This window comes from Poecilia reticulata, chromosome 8 (genome assembly GCF_904066995.2).
Source record: "Poecilia reticulata chromosome 8, P_reticulata-male-v2, whole genome shotgun sequence".
In the NCBI taxonomy this organism is placed as follows: Eukaryota; Metazoa; Chordata; class Actinopteri; order Cyprinodontiformes; family Poeciliidae; genus Poecilia; species Poecilia reticulata.
The window spans coordinates 2,223,497-2,245,555 of NC_088837.1; the positions used below are offsets into that span (position 1 = coordinate 2,223,497).

The 22,059-nt window shown below is 39.3% G+C and overlaps 1 protein-coding gene across 4 annotated transcripts in view; it reads left to right on the top strand.

Annotated features, from left to right (window-relative positions):
• The first annotated feature begins 10,432 nt into the window (after window positions 1-10,432).
• Window positions 10,433-22,059, top strand: part of LOC103468302 (uncharacterized) — a 39,764-nt gene continuing 28,137 nt past the window's right edge. The window contains exon 1 of one of the 4 annotated variants that reach the window (XM_081609603.1): window positions 10,433-10,607. The gene's annotated coding sequence lies outside the window, so the exon portion shown is untranslated. The remainder of the gene's footprint in view (window positions 10,608-22,059) is intronic. The other 3 variants (XM_081609605.1, XM_081609602.1, XM_081609596.1) reach the window with 3 other exon arrangements.

Below are 22,059 nucleotides of genomic sequence, written 5' to 3' on the forward strand. Positions count from 1 at the left end.
GTGTGCATGTGTGTGTGGTGTGTTGTGTTGTGTTGTGTGTGTGTGGTGAAATAAGGTTCATAGCTGTAAGGAAACAAGTAGAATTTGACATTTTAAATCTGTTTTTGCACTTTAATTTGACTGAGACACAGACTGCTTAGAACCGAGACGCAGACTGCTTAGAACTGAGACACAGACTGCTTAGAACTGAGACACAGACTGCTTAGAACCGAGACACAGACTGCTTAGAACTGAGACGCAGACTGCTTAGAACTGAGACACAGACTGCTTAGAACTGAGACGCAGACTGCTTAGAACTGAGACGCAGACTGCTTAGAACTGAGACACAGACTGCTTAGAACTGAGACACAGACTGCTTAGAACCGAGACACAGACTGCTTAGAACTGAGACGCAGACTGCTTAGAACCGAGACGCAGACTGCTTAGAACTGAGACACAGACTGCTTAGAACTGAGACACAGACTGCTTAGAACCGAGACACAGACTGCTTAGAACTGAGACAGACTGCTTAGAACTGAGACAGACTGCTTAGAACTGAGACACAGACTGCTTAGAACCGAGACGCAGACTGCTTAGAACTGAGACGCAGACTGCTTAGAACTGAGACACAGACTGCTTAGAACTGAGACGCAGACTGCTTAGAACTGAGACACAGACTGCTTAGAACTGAGACACAGACTGCTTAGAACTGAGACACAGACTGCTTAGAACTGAGACGCAGACTGCTTAGAACTGAGACACAGACTGCTTAGAACTGAGACAGACTGCTTAGAACTGAGACACAGACTGCTTAGAACTGAGACACAGACTGCTTAGAACTGAGACACAGACTGCTTAGAACCGAGACACAGACTGCTTAGAACTGAGACGCAGACTGCTTACGGCAGCCACAGGACTTAACCAGTGCGGCTGTGACGGCTTCTAACAACTGAAGGTAAGACGTTTGACACGAGGCTAGACGAAGACAAGGACCCGACAAGGAACACAGACAACAGGTGGGACTAAATACACACGGAGTAATCAAGGGAACGAGACACACCTGGGACAATCAACGGAGAAGAAGCAGAGACAGGAACAGGATCACACAGAAAAAACTCACAAATAAACACACAGAAACACAGATCATGACGAAACAATTTCAGTTCATTATCAGCCTGTGTAGGTAATTATCTATAAAACACGTGTCCTTCAATACATTGACCATCCATGAGGTCATAAAAACAACAAGAGATCTACTCAAGAGATAACGGACACAGACACATTGTTCTGTTTCACTTGTCTTCATTTTAAGATAAGTTACATTAATTTTGTCCTAAAATGAACCAAAGTAATTTAAAACAGTTTTTATGCGGTGGCACATTGTTCTGTGTCTGTGTTGTGAAACAGTTTGCACACAGAACAATGTGTTCAGTGTCTGTTTCACAAACAGAACAATGAATCTTTAAATTACTTATGCTGGCATACAGAGCATTACATGGCCAGGCTTCTGATTATCTTTGTCAGCTTTTAATGAAATACTCTGCTGCTTTTGGCCTTCGTTCTCAATTTTTGAACCTCTTGGTTGTTCCACATACACGTGTAAAAACTTTTCTCAGGCTTTTATCTCTTGATTTTACTGTTTCTTATGTTGGCTTTATGCTTTTTATGATTTTATGGTTGATTTAATTGTGATTTTATGTCTGTGAAAAGCGTTTTATGAAAAAACATTACGTACTTACGTACTTGTATTTAATGCTTATTGCTCAGTGGCTTCTTCCTGCATTACAATCTCACACAAGTTTCTATTTCCTGTATTTATCTTCTGCTCAATGACTCCATCAGCTCCTCTGACCAATCACAAACCTTCCTTCTTGCCCTGTCAACAAGAAACAAACACTTTAGTAAGTTCTTAGTCCTTATTACTTCCAATAAATGAACAGCATTAATCATAGATAACTATAAAAAACAACTTGTAAATAACTGCTCACTCTTGTTGATTTTTGAGAAACATTACATCCACAAAGGAACCAGACATATATATATTATATATAAAAAACATTTTACAAAAAAATTATTTTTTTACGTATTCGTTAAAACGGTCACTATGTCATGATGACAGTATGTTATGTGATAATCTGTGAAAAAAAATCAAGCTCCTCTGTCTTTTCCTAGTGCTCTCAGTATCCAGAAACAACCAATGTTAAGAGTTTAAAACAGGATTTTAAGATTTAAGAACGTAGCTTATCAGAGCTACAATCCTCAGATGTCAACAGGGCAGCACTTCACTATAAACACTTTAACAGGACACATCAATCAATCAACCAAGTTTATTTGCACAGCACATTTCAGCAACAAGGCAAATCAAAGTGCTTTACATCATAAAAACACAACAATATAAAGTCATAAAAGACACCATACAGTCAACAATTAAACAAAACAATAACAAACATTACATTTTGATGAGTGTCATCATCAAAATCATCAATACACATCAAATATGTTGGTCCATGTTTCTTTTATTTTCATTATTATTTATGATATCTTATGACCTCATACCACAAGATCTGTGGAAACTAATAAATTATCTCTATCTATCTATCTATCTATCTATCTATCTATCTATCTATCTATCTATCTATCTATCTATCTATCTATCTATCTATCTATCTATCTATCTATCTATCTATCTATCTATCTATCTATCTATCTATCTATCTACACCAATCAGGTAATATTTCTCTGAATTGCTCAGACATGCTGAGATGGTTTTATTTGGAAAACAGAAGAATAATCATAACTACATGAAACCACATTCCTGCTGGTGTCATGTGAAAGTTCATTGTCACCCGGCCTCAGGGTTTGTTCATCTTTAACTTTTACAGTTTCGAATAAACTGTTACAGCACAGAAGCAAAGCAGATCTTGAAAAAAGCTTTAATACATTCAAAGCAATTTTCATATGCTTTTTTTTGTTTTTTTTTTGGTCTGACCATTCTGCATGTTTGGCGTAAAGTTGGGGGTGCTGTTTTCTAAGTTTTAAAACAGAAATTCACTTGAACAACTTTGGTTCCATTTCTGTTTTCACTTCTGCATTTCACTGTCACATCTGTTCTGTGAAATTCTCCAAAACTGCTTCTAGGAATATGTGAAAACAATATTTTTCCTTGTCTGAAATGTGGTGCTCGTTCATCAGAAGCTGCCTTGCTTTTAAACTTGTGCACTGTAAAACCTCAGGTTCAAACCTACTGAGCAAAGGTTTGATTGTGTAAGATTGTTTCAGACATATTTTACATTAAGATCCTGCTCTGGCACTGCTCTCTTATGTGTTTTTATGTAACAGCTGGTTTAAAGAACCTCTCTATGTGTTGGAGTTCCCCCAGGGGTGAATGTTGGGTTCATAGCTCTTTGTTTAGCAAATACTCCTGCTGCGGTTCATCCTTAAAAAACATAACATTTCTTTCCTATAAAGATGAAAACCAGGCATCTACGCCTGTAAATTATCCAAGCACTCAAAAGGTGGGCCAATTAGGGGAAGAGGCTGCAGTGGTTCTCTTGAAGGGAACTTATTGGAGGTTAGTTGGCACTGAGGGCAGGCCCTACAAAACTGGGCAACATCAGTCTGTAACCCGGGCCAGTAGAAATGTTGCTCGATGCATGCCAAGGGCTTGGGCCACTCAATTCCCTTTGGGCCCAGGGAATTGAGTGGCCCAAAATAAGCATCCTTGGGGACCACAAGCTGCCTATTGGCGAAAAAGATATTTTTCTGTAGAACAAACTCTTAAGTGCTACCTCTGTGATTACCTTTCTGAGGTTCTTTGGCTTTCAGAAAAAGAGCAGCCAGACTGGAATCATCACACTGGATTTGAGCCATATTTAAAGACACCTTAAAACCCTGTGGCAGATCCTGAACCCCTTCTGAAGATGTAACTGGTGTATGCGGAAACTTCTCCCGTCTCTTTTTGTCAACATGATTTTCTAGATTTTCCAGGCTGCATATCTAAGACTGCATCATAAAAAGGCAGCACACTCAGAATTGGAGACTCTTCTGGCTGTTTCGCTAGAGAACGAGTCACTACATTGCAGTTCTGTGGTTTGTCCAGCAAATCAAACAAAACAGGTAAATCACCACCCAACACTACTGGAAAAGGGAGATTTTCTGCAATACCAACATTCAGTAGGTATAGTTGTCCTTGCACTTCAATATAAATATCTGCTGTGGGGTATGGCCTTTCATCACCAGGCACACAGCGGATAGGGATGGTGTCAGATGTGCAGATTATGTTAGTTGGAACTAACTCTCTTTCAACAAGTGTCTGAACACTCCCAGTGTCAGTTAAGGCCTTTACACTTTTCCCATTAACTTTAACATCACTCAGTTTCACAGACTGTCCAACACTGATGTAACTGTCACTTTTAAATGGGACAACACACAATTGAGTGAGTTTAGGAATGTTCTTTGGACACCTGGGTTTTGTATGGTCTTCCTGACCACACAAATAACAAACAGGCACTTTATTGTATTGCTTGGGTGTTGTGCTTACTGACTGGTTTTCCCTTAGGAAGGTCTTACCCACAGCAGATGGGCCCTTTTGATGGTGTTGTACAGGTGGAGCTCTGCGTTTATCTTTAGATGCCTTCCAAGAAGAATAACTCCACGGTTGTCCTTTATGTTTTGCAGCCACAAACACCTCAGCCAGTGAAGCAGCTTTGGAAGATCATGTTACCGGACCCAAACCTGAAGCTCACTAGACAGCAAACGGAGATATTGTTCCAAGACAATCCTTTGAGCAATGGGTTTCACTGTTTTACCTTTAGGTTGGATCCACTTTTTATACAACTCTTTTGACCCTTGTATGTCGAAATGGGGTCCAACTGACCCCACACATGTAAAACTTGTATAATTTTCCATAGTCCTCTACGTTTGCCTCAGTCCTCACACACACAAGGGTTAACCTTACATACATCACCTTGGGAGTTTCTCCAGACTCCACTCCTGGGGAACGAAACCTCTGGCGACAGGTTTCTAGGTTAATATCATATTTCTTAAGAATTGCCTCGTTGACAGATATATAATCATCCACTTCATCAATGTCCATATGCACAAATGCTTCTATCAGTGAGCAATAGAACAACTGGCCAGTCACTCTCTGGCCAGTTACATCAAACTGCAATTCTCTCAAAAGTTATTAAAATTGTTCAATATCTTCAGTTTCTGTTAATTTTTCTAATTTAGGCTCCAAGAAGGAATGAAACTGACCTGAAGCGGAGATGACTTTACGGTCCCCTGGCAGCAGATTTTTATCCCGTGGTTCTGGTTCCTCTGAATTAGTTTTCCAGCTTAGCAGGTTCAGGTGTTGGAGAAGTTTGGGCCTGCACTTCCAACTGAAAATCATATTTTATCTATCACTACAGAAGGGTTCAGTGAGTGTGCATATGAAACTGGTGGGTTCGGTAACTCAAAAAAAGGTTAAGAACCACTGACCTAGAAAACAAAACAATTATCCACTATCTTTATTTTTTTTTATTTCACACCGTGAGTGAGAACCACATGTAGTTGTCAGTCTCGGTTGTATTTCAATGTGCGTTAAGGTTCAGTCTGTAGTGATGAAGCAGGTCAGCCATGACACTGATGATGGACCTGGCATCAGCTTCAGTCATTGCACTCTGAAGGTGGACCGTGTCAGTACTCATGGATGTGCTCCTGACACTTACCAAGGGCAAGTCCAGCTGTGCAAGCTGTAGCTTTCATGGACACATTGCTTGTTAAGCATCAGAACGCCGGGTCCAAAGCAACATGCACACTTTAGCAGTTACATTTCTTCAGGAATTGAATATGTCTAGTTTATCACTTAATAGTCTAACAAATGGTGATAATGAATTAAAACGAGCAGGGTCGCGCTGCCAGATATCCATTTAGCTCAACACAGAGCTACGTTTAAAAGCACTTCCAACAACAACTGATAGTTTTACAATTTAGCCGACACAAGAGAAACAAATGTTTCTGACAAAAAGCACAGAGCACCAGTCTCTGCCAATGTTCCCCGTTTTGTTCCATGCCGATTTAAAACACGTAGTGCAAGAGTAAGTTGAAAAGAGATCTGGTTTATTTTTCCTTTAAAAAAGTTGGTCTTTGCTTTTTGTGAGGCCTTTACAAAACACTTAATGACCAATAGGCTTCAAGGCCCTTATGAGCACAATTTAAGAGCATAGATCTTAGCCCTTGTGCGTGCCACCACTGAGGCAAACATGGAGGACTGTGGCAAATTATACAAGTTTTATGGTGTCGGGTCAGTTGGACCCCATTTGTAAACACAAGGGTTAAAGTGTGTTGTGGAAAGCTGTGGTAGGCAGCAGCATACTCTGCCATCTGACACCCTTGTCCCTTAGTGGGGTCGGGAGGGTTGCTGGTGCCCATCTCCAGCTAACGTTCCGGGCGAGAGGCGGGGTCACCCTGGACAGGTCGCCAGTCTGTCACAGGGCATATACTCTGCCAGATGGCTTTTAAAGTTTTCAGGACACACCTCCAACACGTCACTGTGACGTACAATAGGGTGGTCTGTAATTTCCCATCATACACTTTTCTGGAGAGAGTCCTCAGCTGCCCTGGCTGTGTGCTTTCAGGCCATCATCCTGTTGGAAGTCGTGACCTCTCTTCAAACCTCTTATTAAAGAAATGAGGCTTTTGACCAAACTCTTATTCATGACCCCATCCATCCTCTTCGCGGTGTAGCGCAGTGGTCCTATCCACTTTGCAGAAAAGTGCCAAAAAAAACCATCCAGTCTCCCCCTGTGTTCTTCTGCTTCAATCAAGTCTGACCTCATGACCTTTTCCCATGCCTCCTCTGGATCACCCAGATAGAGATTGGGTAACTTCAGATGGGCCTGGACACGTTGCATGTGTTTTTATTTTGTGGAAGCTGTTTTGTCTCTATTCCTTGAAAAGAGCAGGGCTTCCATCTTTTTTGCCAACAGGGATTTGAAACTTGCCAAAACATGCAAAGTTATATGAAACTCTGCTCAGAGGATATGTGAATGTGGAAACCTTCCAATCCTTTGAGATAGCAGAGCATGCATTTCATTTTCCAGCAACAAAGACTTGGAGAACTCTTTGATTTTTATAGATTCCTGGACACATACGGTATGAGTGCAAAAAAGAAAAACATTGACCTCTAAGTGCTACACTTTGATCAGGAAATATTCACACTGGTAACTTTTCTATACAAAAACTAAACACAGGAAGAGTCTGTGTGTTCTTGATACCAGCTGTGTTTCCATTAATACTCTTTGTAAATATTTGCCTAAATTCTCACTAAAGTAAAAAAACAAACAAACACAATATCGCAATTGAGGTGTTTCCATAAAATAAGAAATTAAATGAAAATTAATAAGTTTGTTCACATGACCAGTCATGGCAGTGACGGATGTAAACTGTTACATGAGAAATATTTATTATTCAGCCATGGTGCTCATCATCTGTCAGCCAATCAGAGGAGACGTCGGCAGCTTATTGAGGGATTGGAGCCCCGCCTACTTTTCGAGCAGCGTTTTGTTGAAGTTGTCCCAATTTTACAAAAGATTATGAATTCAACATGTTTGGCATATGGTCTGAAAAACCAATCAAAACTAAACCATCATCCTGATTCTACTTCCTGTCGTCTACTTTGGCGTAACGACATCCGGCTGTTCTGATGGATATCCTTTTCTTAGTTCTAAACTGAGAAACATTATGCGGAGATTTACGGATCATATGTAGGTTCTATTAAGAATAAACAGACCTGAGCGTGTTGAGCGCCACCTTTCAGAAATCGTTTCAGAGATTACCTCCAACTCTTGAGTGTTTTCACCCAAACATTGTCGGCTCCTTATCTTTTAGTAGCAGGACTGTGCTTGTGTTGCAAATAATAACTGAGGATGTTTTTGTTCTGGTAGAACTGGGTATGTGAGGGAGGTTCAAACAAGAACCAGCGAGATCTTTCAGCTGGACGTTTAGATGTGTTTCAGCTAATAAGAAGTGGCTCCGTTTCCTGTTTTGGAATAAATCATGCTGAAAGTGCCTGCTCAGTAAATAGTTACTGATAGGGTAGTTTGGGGCATACACAAAAATATCATCACATAGAAAAAAGTGTTTTGGGGGGGAAACAACTATTGACCGTTTGTTACTACGTCACTCGATTACGTGACTTAGCAAGATTGCTTCCCTGTGACAGCTCTGCCTTCAGCGTGTTCAAGTCGAGCTAAGTTGTGGAGCTAGCTCACTTACTCACATGATGTTTACATGAATATTTCTCACAGATTTCACATCTCATCAGTTTTTCCAAGAACAAAATAAATGACTTGACAAGAAAATGAAGTCAAAAAGTGCAGATTTACACTTCAAATGATTAAATGCGCACACAAGTTGGAACCTTCTTGCACCTGTATGAAAGCACCCAATCAGCGATTTCCCACTGCGACATACCTCTTCCGTTTTGTTAATGTTGTAGAGGTTTTGTAATGTTGTAGAGGTTTGCACCTCAGAGCCACCTGAGGTGCAACTTTGTTTATTAAACTTTGTTTATTAAATCTTTTATTTTCTACAGGCAAAACATTATAGCAGATTCCTATCTACAATGTCAGCCTGAAAGTTCTGAAATACTTTTTTTTCTTTACAAAATAAATCAACGGAACTTAAAGCGCTGCAGGATTAACATTGAAACAGCTACAGTAAAAACACAGTCCAGGTTCATTTCCTTTTTCCAAATTCAGTTTTCAGTTTTCATAATTCCATGAAACACATTACATAATGTTGAAATTTATTTTGAATTATATCGCTTCTGCAATCGCATTAATCTGGAAATAATATTTAGAACCAGATTTACAGGGGAAGTTATCAGGATGTTGGGTTCTGTGAACTGCTTTGTGGTTTTGTTATTTCTGTTTGTTCCTGTTGGTTTCCACCAACCACATTAGGATTTTAAGCGCATAAAAGCAACACATACATTTTGATTGTATAAAAAAAATTCTTGACCAAGTCTGAAATCTCTATATTAACAAAATAAAGCCCAAAAATTAAACTGTTGAATTTTAAAAGTACCCTGGTAAAAGAAAAAAAATAAATAAAAGATTTTATTCTGAAGCATCTCGACTAACTTGAGAAAAATTTCTGGATCGATCCGTTGAAGGAAGAACAAACATGTTTCAACCAAACATTCAACAGACACACACCTGCAGTTTTTCTTAAAGTTTTGTAAACTTTTTAAATTGAAAGAAACTGCACTCTAAAAAGAAAATAGTTGAACCAACTATTTTAAATAGTTGGACCAACTTAATTGAATGGGTATCAAGCAATTCAATTAAGTTTATCCAACTCAATGTAATTTTTTAAAACAAATTTATTAAGTATGTTTAAGATAACAGATTTAAGTCGGTCTTACTCAAATCATTTAGTTTACTTCAAAAAATGGTAAATAGACTGAACTTATATAACGCTTTTCCAGTCATTTTGACCACTCAAAGTCACTTTCACTCATTTGCACTCAGAAATGCTCACATTTATACAAAGATCGGTAGGTCATTTGGGATTAAGTGCCCAGGGGCACATCGACATGCGGCAGGAGGAAGCTGTGTTTACACAACGACTACATAGAGCCACGGTCGCCTACCAGGGAATCTTGCCCTGGTTAGCTTGAGTCATGGTGTCAGACGTGGGATACAAATATGGTATTGAACTTAATTATTTCAAGTAAAGTCAAAGCAAAAAGATTCTTTAAGGAAAAGATTTGTAACTTTTAAGTTAGAGTGTATTTAGAGGACACTGTATAACAAAATATTTAGTTTGGAACTAGTGAAAAGTTTGAGTTGACTTTCTGTAGAATTAAGATTTAAAATGTTTATTAGAACAAAATAAATGATTTGAGTAAGAGTGACTTAAATTTGTCATGTTAAACCCCCTTTTGAATGAAGTTATAAAAACTTAGCAAATTGAGATGGAAGGACTATGAATTGAATTGGATGATCGTAATAAATTGAGTTGGTCAGATGTAGGATACGAAACTGGCATTGAACTCAATTGTTTTAAGGAAACTGAAAAGATTCGTAAGTTTTGAGTTAAATAAACACAAAAAAGTAAGTTGTCATAGCAAAAGCAAAAGAATTAAGTTAAATTAATGTAATTAGCCCACAAAACACTTCTTAGTGTGATTTGTTTTCTTTTGTCTGGATTTTTTTTGTCACTTCTATGAATTATTGCCATTTTGGTCCATAAAATGCCAAAATTTCCACTTAACTTTATATTTTGGTCCGTCTGATGATGTCATTTTAAAGATATTGATTGAAAATTTGATCAATTAGATTTATTTTTTTTTCCCCATGCGGGGCCTTCAGCTCCGTCATTTGTTTGCCATTTGCGAAGGATGCAGCATTTTCCCCCCTCGGAAAGTCCAGGGTGATATCATGCTTGGAGGAGGATACGTTTCGCATCGAAAGTGAAAGTAAAGATGTGATTTACTAAAGGAGAACTCTTAGGCGCGTCAGTGAGGCGGACAGACGCGCGGGCTGCAGCTCAGCAGGCTCCCCTGGATTCTTCTATGAAACGTGACTGTTTGATGGGAAAGTCTGGAAGCAGAGAAACTTTAGAAATCTGTATCTGTGGTAAGTGATGGTCATGTTCTGGAGAGATACTTTCTGTGTGCGCGTGTTCGTGGGATCGGATGCATTAATAACAGTGCAAGATGATTTATTTTTATGTAACAACTTCATTTTGAAATGCGGACATTTAGGGGGAAGTATGTAAGATGATTTATTTTTTCTTTTCAATTAATATGGTTTCGTGTGAGATTGGTTATTTGCTGGGGATGAGTGGTAGGTAGTGCTGTGCCTTTGGAAGCAGATGTTTTTCCTCTTCGGGTCTTATGAGGGGCTGTTCGGTTACACGGCTGAATAAAAGTCTGCACAGCTGCGCTATTCCCTCTAAGTGTGTTTCTGCTCTTTCTCTACCCACGACCTCCTATATTATGGTGACACCGATTTAGATCACTGCTCAGTGTTACAACAGTATGTTATGAAAATCACAGGATTTCTTATTGATCATAAGGGGAATGAACACAGTAAAAGACTTTTCAGGTAAATTAATTTGTTTCCATTTTATAGAGGGCAAACACATTATTTCAGGCAGCTGAAATATTCATCCTCTCCTCTTCCCCTCCAATACCTTTGTGAAATAAAAAGCACCTGTTTCCAAATTCTCAAAAAATATTATGTGTGATACCATACTAGACCTTTCCTTAATCCAGTAATGTCATATTTTACATTACAACGGGATTTACCAAAACGTTTACACTCTGATCTTTTCAGGAAGTCTTTATTTTTTTGCCCTGCTATTGGCCAGCTTCCCTCCTCCTTTATGAGAAATGAAAAATTATAAATGCACACAACGTGTTGGAAACCTGTGTTTGTTGACTGACTTTTATTTGTCAGGCTTACGAGACAAAAGCTGAAAAAAAATCGATTCACTTCGCGTTTAAAATAACACAAAACAGCGTAAAAAGACCTCCACACAAGACCTCGTTTATTTATGTATGTATTTTTATTTTGATAGCTGCCGATTAAACTGAAAGTTACAACAGTGACGTGATTATATGAGTGGTTTTACCGAGAAATCGATCAGAAGCGCCGCGAATATGGTCAGATCCGCCGGATCCACTTCTCTGGCTGCAATGCGCGCTCCCGACAGAGGGGGAACAGATTTTCTCAGGGGAACTGAATTTCTCACAAGACCTCACAGCACTGGCACAAGCAGGGGCTGGTAAACCGCTTGTACAGAGAGCAAGGTTTAGCCACGGTGCTGACGTAGATCTGCACTGATCTTTTCAGTGGGTCCACATTCTGAGCTGAGGGGTACTGGTTGAAAAAAACCCTGCATTTCTCACCCCGGTTTGGTCGGATCCTTCTGTCAGGATTTGTGGGTGATGGCGATGAGAGTGAACGCAGGTTGTGATGATGATGATGATGATGGTTTAATAAGGAAAAAGCTCAACACAGTCCGAGTCAGGCAGCACAGCAGGAACAATTAGCACCATGTTAATATAAAACAGACACAAGAGCTTAGCAAACCAGGACTATACAGTTCTACTGGAAAGCAGTAGAACTGCCGTAGAACTAAGGGCGACGTTAGACGAGGATCCGATAAGAGACAAATACAACAGGTGGGTTTAAATACACAGGGAGGGTAATCAGGGAACTAGGCACAGCTGGGATCAATCAACAGGGGAACAGGACACAGAAAAACCAAGAAATAAATACACAAAACACAGATCGTCACAGTCTGGTGCTTTTATGATTAACACAAACTTGCTCTGCATTTATTGAAGCTGCTCACGTTGGGCAGAGCATTCAGACTTTCAACTCAATTAAGAGTATTGGTACTTCATATTAATTTGACTCAAGTGACAGTAAAAAAACCATAAAATGTAGTAAATCTACTCCTGAAAGTAATGCGGGCATATTGAGGTGTCTAATTACACGTTGAGAATATGCACATTCAGTAAAGTCCTGGTCTTTTTATGAGAGACCAATAATAAATAAAACTATAACCAACAATGGGTCACATGAAAAAAAATTAACAGCAAAGCCGTGATTATTAAAATATTCAGTAAGCCAGTGGAATGTGTAACCGCCCCCCTCTCGCCCCATGACTGCTTCACAGATTTAGATAATGGATGGATGGATGTACAAATAAACAGAAAAATTTATGAAAAACATTAAACACCAAATTCCTCATCTTCTGGCCATAGAAGGCACCGTTGCTTAACTTCCACATTTACTTGTCCTTGATCTTCCCTTTATCTCCTGCTGCTCTGCAACCGTTTGATGAACTTGTCTTACAATCTGCTTTCAAATCTCTAGTGAATTTTTGCTTACTCTCTTGCTGTTTTGCTGCTGTGGCCGGTGTTTCTGTTTGACGGGCAGCTTTTAAGCTGTGCAGTGACGATCCGCTTGGACTGACTGAATCATCAGCATGAGATATGAGACCTGGGCATGACTCCAGGCTGGTGATGGCATTTCAAAGCTGATTCTAAAGACATAAGATTTTTATTTGTCATTATGTTTCCAGAATATGATGAAATTGGAGTGGCATTTGGAGTGGGTTTTGGTTTTTCTTTTGTGCTTTGAAAGAAAACCAAAGCTCATTCGTTTTGGTTTTCGCTGTTTATTTAAGTTATGTTCAGTTCATCCTGCTGTAACCACCTCCTCTGTGTTCATTCTTGCTACTGATGGTGTTTACTATGATGGCGTGTTTGGCGCTGATGTAGGCAGTGGAGGAGTCAATTTAAGGCCAAAAAAAGTCGCAGAAATTTGAATGGAGGGAAGAAACTTTGAAATTTAGGAGTTGGGGGAAAACCTGCTCGAAAAATACTCAGAAATTTCAAGATTAAATTCAGAACTTTTTTTTTTTTTACTCAAAAGATTTTTTCTTTTAAAACTCTGGAATTTCCAAGTGTTTTTTTTCTAGAAACTTTTTGAAATCAAACTCAACATTTCTGAGTTTTTACTCCTCTTTCTTTTCTATTTACAACGGCCCTGATACTCCCTCATAGCTCCTTAATTTCCCCCTTGTTTGTTCTGTTTCTTGTTTGAGTTTACTGCTCTTAGTTTATTGCCAACCCTTCCCCCCTGTGTGATCTTTGAGTCCTGGTTCAGTTCCTGCTGGGTTAATTAGTCTCTCCCCTCAGTTTCCCCACTTTCACTTTGTGACAGCTGTTCCACATCTCCTCTTGTTTGCTTCCTTTGTCATTTTCAACTCCTGCTTCAGTTTACAAGCTGCTGGTTTTTGCTGTTCATTGCTGGATTCTTCCCTTCCTGCTTTTTACCACCTTGAGACAAGTCTTATAAGTTTTCTCTTCTTTTTTTACTTAAAGCTTGTGCATAAGGACACATTCCTCATGCTCATGAAAAAGTGCTGAAGTTTCCCAATTCTGCTATGAACTTGACCTCGGGTTGTGAATATTAACGTGAAAAAAGGCTTGGAATGTTGGTGTAACGATGAGTCAGGGGCAAATTGTTGGATTTGTTTGCTGATGGAGAGACCGGAGAGATAGTTGGTTGGCCTGAATTTGTCTCTTGACAATTGATACCAGTTTCCTGAAAAGGTCTATGCAATATTTTAAGTCTACAAGCTTTTCTATTGTCTTTACAAATCTTTTTTCTTTTACAATAATTTATACAGAAAGTAGGTATAATTTAGCACAGAAGTTGTTCTGAGTCTGAAGTCCAATATGTGACTAACAGAACAGATAAAAATGAAATATTGCGGCTTGATATCCATGATGCAGAAACACTGATTTATGCTAATTATTTTGATTTTACTGTAAAAATACTTAATGATTTTTGCTAACAGTGATGAATTTAAGCCTGGTGGTAATTATGTCAGAAACATTTAATCTCATTTTAGAGATTAAATGTTTCTGACATAATTAAATTTATGTAATAATCAATTTACCATTAACAATAAGGGAAAAAAACACATATGGTACAACATGGGACGTATTAAAATTCAAAATTACTTTATTGATTGTAAAGTGAAATTAAAACTAGTATAAGATTAGACGGTAATGGCAACAGCTTACATCTAATCTTCACTTTGTGAAGCCCTTGCATGCGAGGAAGGGGACAGCGCTTTGACTGAGCCGGGCTCAGGAAGCAGGAGAGGAAAGCAGTCAGAGACAAAGTGCCACTTTAGGCCTGATATGAGACAAGCTGGACTTCAGAACCAGCTCACATGTTCAGACCAGGATTCAGAAACACAGAGAGGACTTTTCATTGTTCTGAGTTCTTCTGCTTTAATCCAGCAGCGACAATGGGTCTTGCTGTGCTTTATGGGAAGTCCAAGGGAAATTACATGCAGATATGTTGATATAGAAACTCATAAACAATGAGGGGAGCAGGAGTGAGATAATAAAGTGGACTTTCCACATTACTGAATGCTGAACTGGATAATTAGGTCACTGGGACTCACAGAAGAACTCATCACAGATTAATTTTGTGCAAACTCAGTGTGAGGATTTGGTTTTCTCTGTGTTAATTAGTTCCTGTGTTGTCTCATCTTCCCCTTGATTGTTTACAGCTGTCCTTTGTTTTCCCTGTTTATCTCCCTGTGTATTTAATCCCACCTGTGACTGTGTTTTCCTGTCATCCTAGTCTAAAGTCATAAGTCGTCTACTCTGCCCTTGTTCAATCTAGTTCAGTGTTTCTCAACCATGGTCCTCACCTACTGTGAGATTCACATGTAAGAAGAAACGTCACATCAGGGACCCGGCAGATGTGCTTTTCGAGAAAGAATTTGAAGAATTAAAATCTACAATCAAGGACTACACAGAAGCTACAGTCAAACCCTACTTTGCAGACGACTCGGCGTAGCCACCAGATGTGTCCTTGTCCTGAAGGACTGGTCTCCCCATTCCTTTACCCTGGGCTTGGTGGAGGAGGCGGAGTGGGATCAGCTCTGGCAGTAATGGCTGCAGATCCACAGGTGTCACAGCCTGGCCCTCCACAGGTCCCGTCTCCCGTCCGTCTCGAGGACCAAACGCCTCGACTGTTTTTGTAATTGGACTGAGTTATTTTGTGTTTTTTCTGGACTCTGGGCCTCCTTCCTGCAATACAATACTTCCTGGATACAATTACATAGAAGCACAGAAACAGTTTTCACAGGTATTGAGGTCTGTGGTAGGAATTTCCTCTTTATGAGGGGCCGTTTAGGACAAAATCAATGTTTTGTCTCTCACACACTACGAAAGACTCACACACACTCAAAAAATACTCAAATTGTGCATACACACTACTAAAATGTCACACGCATACACATTTTATCTTTCTCGCACACATACACTGTGCTAACATCTCACGCACACAAAATACTCAAATTGCGCACATACACTACTAAAATTTCACACGCAAACAATATTTTTTGTCTTAGTCACAAGACTAAGATTACACATATAAACTAATAAAATATAAACTCATTATTTTGTATGCGAGAGACTCAGTTTTGTATGTGTGAGAGGTGTCACAGAAGAGGCGGGACATAATTTGGAGATTTGGACTTCTTTTGGACTTCATATTTTTTGTCAAAAGGCTTCAGTGTATTAAGTTTTACAAACGATTGAGGCAGAAAGGCAGAAACCTGACGGCTTCTCTGCAGAAATCACAGATAAATCTGGGTATTGTCTTATCGAATAGATTTGTGGTGCTGCGGTCTTCGTCACTAGGAGACAGATCTGTCAGGCTAGTTGGCTCACTGTGCGTGTATGAAGCCAGGCTTTGGTTCTGACCAATAAGGTCATATAAGAACCAATGAGCTTTATTACAAACCTTTTCTTGTAATGCTGACATATGCAGGTCGGTAAGATCTGCATGATCAGCAAGTCTTGTCTTTGGGTGTTGGAGTGACTGACTTCTGTTTTCTGCTGCGCAGCTCAGACGCTTCCTCTGTTGCTCTGCTGTTTTTAGAAACCACAAGTTGTGTGAGAAACTGATCTGGGGTTTTTTCTCCTTGAGTAGATCTTTGTCCAGAACATTTTATTGTTGGATCGCATGACGAGAAATCAGAGCTTATATTATAGCAGAAATTACGGTGGCCAACGCAAGAAAACTTTCAGAGCGCAAAACCTATTGCGAGGTAACGCAAAAGTATTCTGAAGTACAGCAAAAGAAACCTTTTTCCCCATGTCCACTAGGGGGCTCTATATTAATCAACTCTCTCTGCTGGTTTGGGGGGAAACTGTGCAAAGTTTTTTTTTGCCTGTTGCTGCCATGATTCTAAGACCAGTATCTGTAGAACCGCCGCAGGTCTCCATCTCTGCCACTCCATCATGCTGACGCTCATGTTGTGTTGAAAGGCGGCTCCGAGAAACACGTTACGACATGTTAACTATGTTTTAAACAGTTTAAGGCTGGAAAAAACAGTCTGAGTGATACGGGAAGTATCTACTGTGTCAAATTGAGATAGGAATAACAGAAAGTCAGCCACTCTGAGGTAAAAAAAACTGTTTCCAGTCCAGGGGTCTGTGAGCGGGCAATGACTCCCAGCGCCCCCAATGCCCGCCCATGCTGCAGGGCCTGACTAACGGTTCATTAGTAGGATTATCGAGGAAGAGGGAAAAAAATATGGCCAAATTATTTGATTTAGCTGATAAAGCACAAGATATTCCATTCATATCTTGGAGATCATTATGATGTGAACAAACTGCAGTGTGATTCTGGCAGTGTGTTAAAGGGATTTTTTTTTTTCTAACTTTTCCCTTTTTTTCATTTACTTACTATTTTGGTAAACATTTCTGCAGACAGAACGCCAGCAGACATAAATACAACCATGAGGACACAGGACAGCTCTACTAATCTGAGTTACAGAATTTTTGGTGAATTTTTTCTTTCTCTTGTAAGGGAGCAAAAAATGTGTTTGCTAAAAATATTTTTTTGGGGGAAAAAAGCGAATAGTAAATGTTTAATTACCCTACTTGAATTATGTTTTTTCCCCCCCAAACATTTAATTGAGTCTGTGGGAGCTTTTACTGAAGGACACAATCTATAGTTTTTTAAGCTATTTATTTAACAGACTTCATCTGTTTTTGAGTAGGTGAGCTTGTAAACTTATAATTCATATTTTCAAAATAAATGTGCTTAATGGAAACACGGCACTTTTGAAATGACTCCATTAAAATGTTTTGGCACAAGGATGAGATGGGTTTTTTTCACATTAGTATAGATACCCAGAAGACTGCCTCCACGTGAAGCAATAACCATGGCAACAGGACTTGCTTGTATCAATACAAGTATTTATAATAGTTATTATACATTTTATTTAAAAGGTGTTTTCAGGGCACATAAGGTCACCTCACAAAAAACAAATAAAATCCAAATAGAAGAGAAAATAAACAGATTTTTTTATTAGTACCACCATAGGCGAGGAGGGAAACGGGTTGCTCAAAACGTTTGACTTGTTTAGTACCAGCTGGATATTAAAACAAATGTTGCAGTTAAAACCCTTAAAAGAAAAGTTTGGTTACATGAACTCGGGCTGTCTGGAACAAATAGCCAGGGGTGAAAGTAAGCGGGTACGGCAGGGTACTGCGCACCCCTAAAGGATTTACCGGTGGTACACAGTACCTGCAAGAGAGGGGAGTGGCTGTCTGCTGTAAAGAATCATTGGGTTCACTGTGCAGCAGTGACTGATTAGTTTTTCAAGAACAATCTAAAACAGGAACTTAATCGGTTAATAACTTTTTTCCCATTTCATATTGTTTCTGAACTGTTCGTGCTTTGCTAGAGCAGGGGCGCAATACATCGATCGCGGAAGGTTTTGAGTCGATCTTGGCATTAAGTGACAAACTAAACGGCACCAGGACGCCGAGACCAGCACGTCCTCCTCTGACTCCTTATCAAAATGTTCGTAACTTTATTAAAGAACGACAACAAAAATCAACGAAACGTTTTCAAATTAATGACCCAACAAAAATAATAATCTTAGTAATTATTGTTTCAACCAGGTGTTGTGCAAATCTGTGCGAGCAAGAGTTTAAAACTAACTAATCAACCACAGCTGTGTTCATGAAAGTGTTAATAATCGCAAAATAAATATCAAACCTGAAAACCTGATATCGTAACAGACTGAATGTTTTGTTTTTAAAGTAATCTCTGCTCGGCTTGCAGAGCGCAGGCGGTTGTTTTACAGCTGCTGCAGTTCCTGAACTTTCAATAAAAGACAAACTTGGATTAATTATCTCGTTCATCTGTGAGTATACTATGTTTCATTAAGTATTTAGCAAGCAAATGGTTTCTACCGCGATAATTATGTGAAATTAAATTGTCTAATTTTTAAAAAAATGTTTGGTGCTTTCTGGCTTCTCCCTTTGAGCTCAGAGTCTAAGAGGCTTTTCCTCTTTCAAACAAATTTTTTTCCCTCTTATTTAGTGAAAATATTGATGTTGATGAGATTTTCTCCAAAATAATAACCTTCTTCAACCTTTATAGCTCCACTGTTGAAAATGAGAAGCTAACATTCACAAATGACATTGAAATAAAATCCAGTCCAACATCTGGTTTGAGGTAATTCCTCTGGAACCTGTTGGAGGAAAAATATCCCAACTTCAGAAGATGAGCTTTAACCTAACAGAGCTCAGTGGTTCCTCCTATCAGTCTGAGATTCAGGGTGAGGAGGCACCATGTTAGGAAGAGAAGTAGAAGCTGCAGGATCTTCAGAACAAACAGGTCATGATGCTGGGCTACTGATTATCCCTCTGTCTGGACACAGGATCAATAGAACCAGTTTAAAAGATAAAATGAATGTTTATATGCCAGACATGGAAAACTGGGATGTACTCCATGCCATGATGTTCAGAATTTAGGTCTCAAGGTATTTCAAGATGTCAACATTGCAGCCAGTGGGCTGAAGGAAATACAGCTTTATTTTGTAGCAATTCAAGAGCTTCCCAGCTTTTATCGCTTCGCAAAAAAATTCATCAGCACAGAAACTTTTGTCATAGTACCCCCAAGAATTTAAAACTACTTTCACCCCTGTAAATAGCGGTCAGGAATTTTTTAGAGGAGAGGTAACATTTCCCAGAAAATAAAACAAATATCTAAGAAAGTGAATAAGAAATGAGTTTAGACTTGTTTTTTTTGTTTTTTTAAAAAGCAGAGAGGATTCTTAAGAATTTCTAAATTTCTCAGCTGCAGAGATTAAACAAAACACACACACACCTGATAAAAAGGTAATGAACATATTTGTGTAAAAGAAATTATGTAAAACATGTTCATTCCTGAGTCGTTTGGCTGTGGAAGGAAACCGTTCCCCTGCCGCTCTCTGAGGGGAGGCTTGGATGAAAAACAAACACATTAATGCAGTTGGGTTTGTGTGAGTGGCGGCAGAAATCCATTTCCTGCCCTGCTCCACTACCTAAAAGGCTCAGTTTGACCAGAAAGCAAAACTGGATTTGCAGAATCAAAACAAGCCAGAACCAGGAGGTATGATTTCTGTCATGCCTTTTCACAGATTCAACAATAAAACTGCTGACATTTGAAACTGAGAGTCCAGGACAGAACCAAAAAGTACACAGAAAGCACTTAGTCCATCTTTTAGGAACATAGCATGTAAGTAGAAACCGGAACTTGTGTTGGCTCCTCTGATTGTGGAAGATATTTTTAGGCTCCATGGACTCCATCCATTGTTTACAATCGTTCTTAGGAGCGTCCGCAGAGCCGCAGTCTCGCCAGGTGTTTGCTAACTGCTGGAGGAGCTGGAGACCAAACAGCTAAGGCAGAGCTCTGGGTTAATATGGCTTTTTTTATTATTATTTCAGATATTTTAAATATGCTCTATGAAAAAATATGTTTGCAGGCCAATTTTGAGGAAATATCTTTGGCGTTACGTTTCACAGAAAAATCCAGGAATAAGTGAATCTCTTCTGGGGAAACTCATTTATACACACGTTTAAAACAATAATAACAAAAGAAAAAATTTTGCGTACAAAAAAAAATTATTCTAAATCAACCAAGCTAGGTAAAATGTAGCTACCTCTTTGGGAATATGATTTTATATTTGTGCAGAAAGTCCATGGGCAACATCATAGGAATAAAAACTAAATAAGTGAAAACGCAAAGCCTTGTCCACCATACCGGCACGTTGATCTGTCTGTTTGGTTTGCCGAGAGCGGTGGTTCTAAAGTTCAGCAGCCGCTGAGAGGAACCAGGAACAGTTTGTGAAGTTAGGTGCAGGAACCTGCCGGTCGCCAACACGGCTAAAAAAAACAACATTCCAGCTCACAGGCGGCTTTCCTGACTGGCTCCACTACAACTGAAACATGGCAGCAATATCCCAGTGATGATATCGATTAATCTCACACTACTGAAATACACTCTTTTTTTTCCAACTCATGACGATGACCAAATTTCTAAAAGAAGATAAATTTACTATCTGGGATCAGTTGATCATTCAGGATGGAAACAAACCTAACTCCATGGTGAAGTGACACACCTGGTCTCGATGCAGCAGGACACTGAATTCCACCTTAAGAATCTCTGTACACACACACACGCACACACACACACGAGAGAGCAAAAACAAAAACACACATTTACTAAAAATATGTGACAACTTTTATGTTGTGATGTTTAAACCAACATAACAGCAGCTTCAACTTCCAAAATGTAATTTAGGTTGACCTTTGTGTCTGTTATGTTCTCTACCATGTCGAAACGGATGTTTTCCGTCAAGCTGCAATGGAACTTTTTTTTCTATTTTTCGCATCACACCAGTCATGTGATCAACAGCCAGACGTTACTACTGGCATAAAAAACGAAGAAGACGACAGGAAGTGGTAGGAGGATGACGGTCTGGTTTTGTTTTTTTCTGATGATGTGCAGTTGGCTCCATTAGAGCTCTTACAGCACCACACATCATAAAAGTTGGGCGTCATTCCAACATGTTGAATCCATAACTCTTCTATAAAATCATCTGCGGTTTTCTCAAAACGCCGCTGGCAATTACTGCTCAGCGGTTGGTTCATGTCAACGGTGTCAAATTGTGAACCTCAGGTACCTTAAAGCAACAATATATTTGAATAACTACTGCAAGCAGGTGATGAGAGGCATCACCAGTCTGCTGTGTGATTCTACCAATGCACTTCTGAACCAGACGCTCCAAAGTTTCCTGTCCATAACTTTTCAACACGCTGTCAGCTCCCGGTCAGCAAGACGCATTTAGTTCAGTTTCCATGAGATGATATTCAGAAAGGATTTTTTATTGATTGATTTTAGTTGCCTCTGCGATTAACTCTTTGTGTAATGTCTAGAATCTCTGCCCGTGTGCGTCAGTTAAGGGTGTGAATTATAACCTGTCAAATGAAGGACGGGCTGCAAATTTTTTCGTCATAAAAAAACAAAACAAAAAAAACCTGTCAAATACGGAAAACATTCCATTAATGCGACTCCTGAGTTTGAGGCAAACTCCTGAAAATAGTCTTATAAAAACTTTTTACTGGAATTTTTTTTTTCTTTACTGTCATTACTGGGCTCTGTATATTATTTTGTGAGCCTGATTAATAGTGCGAGC